Source organism: Petaurus breviceps, unplaced genomic scaffold, assembly GCF_028583685.1.
Source record: "Petaurus breviceps papuanus isolate PSGF00001 unplaced genomic scaffold, PetGlider_PUasm1.0 90740, whole genome shotgun sequence".
Lineage (NCBI taxonomy): Eukaryota > Metazoa > Chordata > Mammalia > Diprotodontia > Petauridae > Petaurus > Petaurus breviceps.
Window position 1 is genome coordinate 708,447 of NW_027187330.1, and position 8,763 is coordinate 717,209.

Genomic DNA, 8,763 nt, shown 5'->3' on the forward strand with positions numbered 1-8,763 from the left:
TCTGGCTGGATCACCTGTCAGCAGAGTGTATTGGGTCAGATGGAAGTGGTGACTAGCAGAGCAATGCCAAGTTTCAGAAGTATTGATTCCTTGTGGGTTGGCCTTTTTTTACCTTTGGTGACTGAAGCCATATAAATAACTTGAGCCTTAATCTCGAAGACAAAACTGGATTTTTCATAAAAACTTCATGAATACCTAGAAGAAATGAAATGAGGCATCAAGAAAAAAAGAATGGGAAAAAATGGAAGAAAATGTGAATTTCTCTTTGGAAAAACTAACCTGGAAAATAAATTGAGAGATGATTTAAGAATTATTGGACTCCCCACAAAGAGCCTACACATGATAATTCAAGAAATTACAAAGGAAAACTTCCTCGATATCTTAGAACCAGGTGGCAAATTAGAAATGGAAAGCAATCCTCAAATGAAAACTCCCAGGAATATTATAGTCAAATTCCAGAACTCCCAGGCAAAGAGAAAATACTTCAAGGAGCCAGAAAGAAACCATTCAAATGCCATGGAGTTGAAGTCAGGATCACATAAGATTTAGCAGCTACCATGTTAAATGAGCAGAGGACTTGGAATATGATATTCTGAAAGGCAAAGGAGGTAGGATTGCAACCAAAAATAACCAACCTAGCAAAACAGTATAATTCATCACGGGGGGCAGTGGTGGGGTTGGTGGGATGGATATTAGTGAAATAGAAGATTTTAAAGCATTCCTGATGAAGAGACCAGAGCTGAACAGAAAGTTTGATTTTCAAATACAAGACTCAAAAGAAGTATGAAAAGATGAAATAGAATTCATAAAGGACTCAATAAGGTTAAACTTTTTACTTAGAGGGAAGATGATACATGTATCTTCTAAAAACTTTATTATTAGGGCAGTTAAGAGTCTCCATAGACAAAGGACATGGTTGTAAGTAGATTGTTGAGATGATCTAAAAATGGAAGGGTGAGAAAGGGGAGCACTGGAAGATTGGGGGGTGAGGAAGGAGAGGAAAATGGGGAAAATTATCTCCCATAAAAGAGATGCATAATGATCTTTTACAGTGGAGAGGAGGGTGGCTAGATGGCACATTGAATAGAGCATTGGCTCTGGAATCAGGAGGCCCTGAGTTCAAATCCAGCCTCTGACACTTAACACTTCCTAGCTGTGTGACCTTGGGCAAGTTGCTTAACCCCAATTGTCCTCCAAAAAGAAAAAAAAAATACAGTGGAGAGGAAAATGGAGGAGGGGAGAGTAGACAATTCTTGAACCTTCTTGCCATCTGAACTGGTTCAAAGAGATAATATGTACATTCAGTTGGGTACAGAATCTATCTTACCCAACAGGAAGTAGGAGGGGGAAGGAGATTGAAATGGTGGGGTGGATGGAAAAAGAGGGAGGGAAAATTAGGGAGGCAGTGGTTAGAAGCAAAACAGACTTTTGTGTAGGACAGGGTAAGAAAGATAAATAGAAGAAAATAGATTGGGGGGAAATACAGTCATGATAACTGTGAATGGGATGAAATCACTCGTAAAATGGAAGGGGATGGCAGAATAGACTAGAAACCAGAATCTAATAATATGTTGTTTATAAGAAACACCATTGAAACAAAGAGTTTCAATAAGGGGCTGGAGCAAAATCTATTTTGCTTTAGCTGAAGTAATCAGGGGTAGGAATCATAATCTCAGACAAAGCAAAAGCAAAATAACCCTAATTAAGAGGTAGTTAGGGAAACTACATTTTGTTAAAAGGTACCATTGACAATGAAGCACTATCAATACCAATTACTTGCACCAAATGACACAGGATCTAAATTCTTAAAGGACAAGTAAATGAATTATTGGAGGAAACAAAGTAAAACTAAACTAGTGAGATATCTCAGTTTACCTCTTTCGGAACCAGATAAACATAACCATAAAACAAAAAAGAAATCTAGGAGATGAATAGAAATTTAGAAAAATTAGATATAAAAGACCTTTGGAGAGTACCCAATGGCAATAGAAAAGAGTGTACCTATTTCTCAGCTTGCATGGTTACTTGCCTTCTCAATGGATGTGGAGAGCATTTAAAGGAAGGAAGAGTATTTGGAATTCAATTTTTTTTTAAGGAATGGTAAAAATAAATGATAAAAAAATAAAGACTTGATGGCTTCCATTAAAAACCATAGATCTTAAATTGTATTATTTCAAAAGGCAAAGAAAAAGCCATGTCAAAAGAGTAATTTCTGCAGAGGTCAGTATAATCCAACAGATTTGTCTTTAATGAAAAGTGTAAAATGGGTCTTTAATGAAATAGTGTAAAGTATTTCTGATTAAAAGACTATAGTTGTGTAGGAATTTTGAAATAAAAATAAGAGTCCAGAAAAACCTAGGAAGGTTAATTTAAGCAACTGAAAGGAACTGTGTGATAATGTAATGCTAACATTTTAATTGGAAGAGAAGAAATGTGTCACTTCAGAACCTTACTATCTTCAAAGGACATTAAGAGAGTTGTATTTTAAAAATAAGACTGGAGGCGTGGATTGGTTCTGGTCTTTTTTTATTTAATTTTTTCAATTAACACATTTTCTGTCCCTTTCCACTCATTTTTTTAAAGGAAAAAAAACCTCATGACAAATACAGTCTGGCAGAATTAATTTCTCTACATTCCTCTAATTTTTTGTCTGAAACTGTCCAAATTCTTTGTGAAAACTTTTATTTCACATGTATATTCTAGTAATTTATTTTAAAACAGTTCTTTTTCTACAGTGCTGTGGCAATATCCCACACCCTTTGGCAATTAATACAAATTTATTCCTTTACCTAGAAAAACTCTATAGCCATTTTTATCATTAACTATGCCTTAAGAAAGGAGCTTTGACAAGACAGTTCACCTCACTCTAGGTTTCAGTCTTTAAAAAAAAAAAAAGACCATGCCATATTTTACATTTTTCCTTGGTTATTGGTCCTCATTCTTCTCTCATATATTCCCATATACTTTTTTTTTTTTAAAGCAATTGGAGTTAAGTAACTTGCTCAAGGTTACATGGCCAGTTATTTCTGGGTGTGGTGCTAAGTATCAGAGCCCAGATTCAATCCCAGGTCATCCCGACTCTGGGGCCAGTGCTCTTACTCACTGTGCTACCTGGCTGCCCCATCCCATATACTTTTAAAATCTGAGGTCTGCTAAAAGCGCCCCATACAACCACACAATGATCTTTTCAGGAACTTTGTCTTTTAATCATCAGAATATTTTTGATAGGGCATTTTTACATGTTAGCTTTTAAGACCTTCTCATCCATTTTGAACCAACCAACATTTCAAGTCTCATACCATGTAATCAATCAAACGTATATTACCTCTGAAATTTCTACAATCTTATTTTCTAAAATTTAGGGAATCTATCAAATTATCCCCAGAATTCCCCACTTCATCTCTTCTGAAATTTCTTATAACAGCTGTCATATTCCCCTCATGTTCTTGTCATTTCTATTTCACCAATTCCTCCTGTTAACATCTGATTCAGAGCAGTAGTTACCCTCATTGCTTCCTTTTCATGAAAGATGAAATTATCAGGTAAAGCAAAAATTCGTTAGATACTCTTGTTTTTACTCCACCTCCTAGTAGTCCTCCAACATAACTATCCTCCTTTCATGTCCAAAACTGATCTCTCTCTCTCTCTCTCTCTCTCTCTGTCTCTCTCTGTCTCTCTCTCTGTCTCTCTCTCTCTGTCTCTGTCTCTCTGTCTCTCTCTCTCTGTCTCTGTCTCTCTCTCTCTCTCTCTCTGTCTCTCTTTCTCTGTGTCTCTCTCTCTTCCCCTCCCTTCCCATCTTCAATTGCTCATTATGCAAGTTGGACATTGATCAGAAGAGCTTTCTATTGGATAAATAACAAGCATTTATTAAATGTTTGCTGTGTGCCAGACACATACAAATATTATCTCATTTTATCCTCATAACTCTGAGAGGTAGGTGGTGTTTTTAGGTAGGTCCACATTTTCAGGTGAGAAAAGTGAGGCAAAGTGACTTATCCAAAGTCATACAATTACTAAATGCTTAAGGCATTTGAACTCAAGTCTTCTTGCCTTCAAGTCCAGGCCTCTATACACTGTACCACCTAGTTGCCTGTGAGCGGGTTTTCTGGTCTTAAAGAGGTCCTCTATCCCTGAGAATTTATAACATTTAAATGCTTGCTGATTTTTTTTTTTTGGTGTGGAGACATATACTTTGGGGTTGACTATTAGGTTAGTACTGACATAATATTTGTTTAAAAAAAAAAGGAGGAATGGGGAGAGCCCAATGACATATGCTTTCCATTAATATATTAATCGAGTCAGTTACCACATTTCACCACATAATTTTCACAGATTTTATGCCAGTTTTTTTTTGCAAAAAAAGTGGGGTGTGACCATTATGTGAAATTTTTTTAATAAAAATTTTGCCGGTATGATTTAAGAATCATTTATTACTAAACTGTCTTTGGTACGAGATTAGGATGCACAGAATACTAGTGAATATATATTAAAACTGAACACTGACAATGTGTATACGATGAGAATCTAGGCTCCCAGCTCATAATGAACCAGAGATAAATGCATATCCATATGCCAGTGGTGACTACGTCGTTTCTGCGTTTGTATTGTCTGAGCAGCATGACAGACAGAATTATACCCTGTGATGATTACACGATGAAAGGTTATAAACCAATTTTTGGACTGAAAACACAGGGTGCAATGATTATATGGTGGCAACAATTTTGTGGTAAAATATAGTGACATCTGTGGAAAGAAACTACATTATAATGGTTTGAGAAATGCTTCTCTGGAAACTAAATCATCACTGAAAGGACTAGAAGCACTCCATTACAGTCCCGATCACAAAAATTTACTTCATTTGCAGAAGCCCAGATCTTATTTAGACATTTGTGCTTGGTGACTTTTTTTTCTCTAGGTGATCTGTCTGCAATGAGACACAGTTTAACCAATGTACTGTCTCAAAGTTGGAAATCTGAGGAAGAATAATCTCAGATGAAGTCTTTATTGTCCCCTGCACTCTCAAAATATGGTCCAGAAACCCCTGATACCCTTTCAGGAGTCCTTAGAATCAAAACTATTTTCATAATAATACCAAGACGTTTTAATTTCTAATAAGGTTGTCAGAAATGTGGCCTTAACACCAGCATTCTCTTAGTTCAAAGTCAATTTTGAGAGTAAATGAGGCACTTGTAAGACACCAAGCACTTAACAAAAGGAAATTTGCTTTGCCTGAATCCATCAAGGACATGCAACAGGAATAGAGTGGTACAGTTCAGTTTTGGTATACTTGGTCTCCCTTGCCTTCTCACAGAAACACATCTGATCAGTAAGTCATCAAAGTATGGCCAACTCACATGGTCTTAAACACCCACTAGATAGTCTCAGATACATGGACTCTGTATGTCTGAGACTTGTTATGCCTCTAGATGACCAGGAAGCTGTACCAGGGAAGTCAAGTCCCAGGGCTGGCATTGTCCTGGGCCTACTCCATGTTGGCTTGGGGTGCAGGGTGGAAGAAGGTAACATGGGGAAGGAAGCTGTGTCAGGGAAATGCAGATTTTATCACAACAAAGTATGATAGGTATAGCATCAACAAAACCTCTTAAGGGTCTTCTCTAATTTTAAAGAGTGTAAAGTGGTCCCAAGACCAAGAAGTTTGAGAGTCTTTCTCCAGAGTATATATAACAATGGTATACAAACAGGGTGTCCTTAACTGACTTCCCAAGGGTAGGTCATAATGCTTCAAAACTGTCAGGAAGAGATCCTAGATCAAGCTCTGTTAGCCAGATATCCAGGCAAAAGGATGACCAAGAATTTAAATCCTCAGTATTATTGGCAGCCTAACTGAACAAAGGACTTCCATCATTATATCCAAGACAGGTGACAAGTGCTAACACATTAAGCATCACCAAGGGGACCTACAAGGCCTGTTGAAGGTATTGGTAACCCCAACAAACTCATGGAATCACAGAGTAAGATTTAATAATAGAATTTATCTGCCGCATTTGCGAGGTGCACATCCCTCTGGCAGTGGGTCATTTATAGAGAATGTGCCCTTTGATCTCACATCCTCATCTGCTTTATGGATAGTAGCATTTTTCTGAAGTTGTTCTCCTATATCAGTTTTGCATGTAGATGTTCTCTAATAAGGGCCATAGTTTCTAACCAAGCTTTGGAGAGCATTTCAGAAAAGATTAGAGGTTCACCTACTGCTTACAATAACCTAATGCCCAGTGGTTGATGGGGAAATAGTGGAATGCAAAAGGCATTGAACATTTTTTATCTTGATATACTGCTCACCTATAGAAAGACTGGGGTTCTTCCAAAGACAGACTTTGTTGTTAAAAAAAAATACTGTTCACTCTGTCCTTGGAAGCTTACCTTTTCAAGTAGTCTGTTTTCTCTCAAGTATTTTCTTGAGAAACATACCAGACACTCAGTCAATATCAGTATTGATGGATGGGCAACAGCTCCTACAGAAGGGAATCTGGATTATATAACAAGCATTGATGTAGTTATGGGAACAAGGTTTCATTATTGAAAACAGGAAGGTCAGGTCGCATATATCCCTAATCCATACATTCTCGTGAATTTGATGTAATAGGCATTTGCACACATTTACCACCAACGGACTGTTGAACTCTATGAGGTGTGTTAGAATAAGCTTGGCAGATTCATCCAGTCTCCCATGTCTCATGTCTCAAACCATTATATTCTCCCAAATTGCCATAGCAGCAATAAGAACGACCTATTGCTGGATGAGGAATGTCTAGGAAAGCATGAGGATTAGACTTTTGACTTATGGCAGACACACAGGCAATGATATTACCTGCCTGGAAAGGCTATGGCTCAAACAAGGACACATGGGAATTAGTTGAAAATATCCCTATATGATTAGAAATTTTTATTAAAGGAGTATCTGCTCTGGCATGGGAGAAGAGAAGGGGAGGAGAAAGCACAGGAAAGGGAGCAACAGAGAGGAGATTAGGTGAAATATATATCAATAGGTAATAAGGTACATAAGGACAGCTAGTTATTTCAGAAGGAAAAGCAGCGACTGCTGGTTATAGATTATTAGGCTAACCTGAAGTCTATTGTCTTTAAACAGATTTGGCCACATGTAGAGCAAGTATCAGACCCAGATAAACTTCTGGATTTCAGGAAGGATATAGTTACATAGTCTATTATCCTGGGAGAGTTTCCCTTATGTTCTTGTCTGTGTGTTTCTCTGGTATAAAAACTAATAGGAAAACTTCCAGGGGAACAAATATGTTGTATCTGCATCATCTTCCCCTAGCCAAGTTGTCTACTGTGGTTTTGTTTGATACCTTCTCTGGTATTAAAAGAGCCAGTCTGACTTGTCCTCGATAAAGTTCAGCTTTTTTCTGATATAATCATTGATCTGAGGCACTGTCCCAATGTCTTAAGATGCCAATATCCTTAAGGTCTTGACTGTACTTTGGTTTTTGTTTATACTCTCTGCATTGGCATATAAATATCTGAGGTGAAGAATAACGTTCCTGTGGTTCTCTGTTTAGTTGTTTTGCCTATGAATTATTTGTCAGTTCTTCTGATCTTCTGTGTGATACTTTTTATTCTTTATAATGTTCAGCTTAAGAGTGTCATGAGAAACGTTTTTCCCCCCTATACCCTGATGTTCATTTTCAGTTTAACAGCCTCTTGATAAGATCTTTAGGTCTCAGTGATTCTTCATGAACCTCATTAGGAGCTCTTCAACCCTGGCCAAGAACTTATCATCACTCTTCTAACTTATGCTGTGCTCCATAAATTAAAATCCCATTCTCTGATACTATCTCTCAGCCAGTAATTAATTTTTCATTAAATCCTGTGCCCTCAAGTAATTTAGCTTCCTACTCAGGACTTTGCAGTTTCGAGAGATTCTTTCCTGGTTCCACTTTCACCACTAGAACTGTGTAGTAATCATTAAGCTTGATAAATCTCAGGACTCATATCCCAGAAGCATTCTTCATGGGCATAGCATACTTCCCAATTACCTGTGTCAGGAAGATATATAGCCATCTCTCTATCTTTCATCAGGAAATTGCTATCTACTACAAAATGCCTGCTATGAGAAGTGAAAGGAGTATTCCTTTTGTGACACTGATTATGTCCTACGAGGTCACAGTCAGAATTACAGAATAAGTTTATATGGTTTGACTCTGCCTGGGTTCTTTCTGCACTATTTTGATTCTGTGTATAGTTAGGTCTGAGAATTATCAATTCATAGATTATTTTTATGATACTATCAAAGAAGAATGATCATCATTCTGGTCAATCAAATGGATATCTGTCCCTTTCAAGAGAAGAGTCACTTTAGATAGTATGAGAAAGAAGAAAATAAGAATTTTTATGTCACCTGCTATGTGCCAAGCACTGTGATAAATAAATACTTTACAAATGTCTCATCTGTTCCTCACACCAACTCTGTGAGAGAGGTGCTGTTATTATCCCTATTTTATATAATGGAGGAGGTCTGACCAATGAGGGGGACAAGTCGTCCCACCAACCACAAGGGCCACTACCAGGCCTTTCACCAGAGGGCTAGGACTGGAAAGAGCAAGGTAAGAACCAAATTCAGGGCCCCTATCCAGGAAAGCAAATACTCCTGGGACTACCACTCCATAGCCCAGAAATTAAAAAAAAAAAAAAAGCCCCTATCAAGGACCTCCATGGACCAGGATGGCAGAGTGAATCCAGCCTGCTCCAACCCCCTCCCCCCCCTTCCCCGCCCCTGCGCCCCTG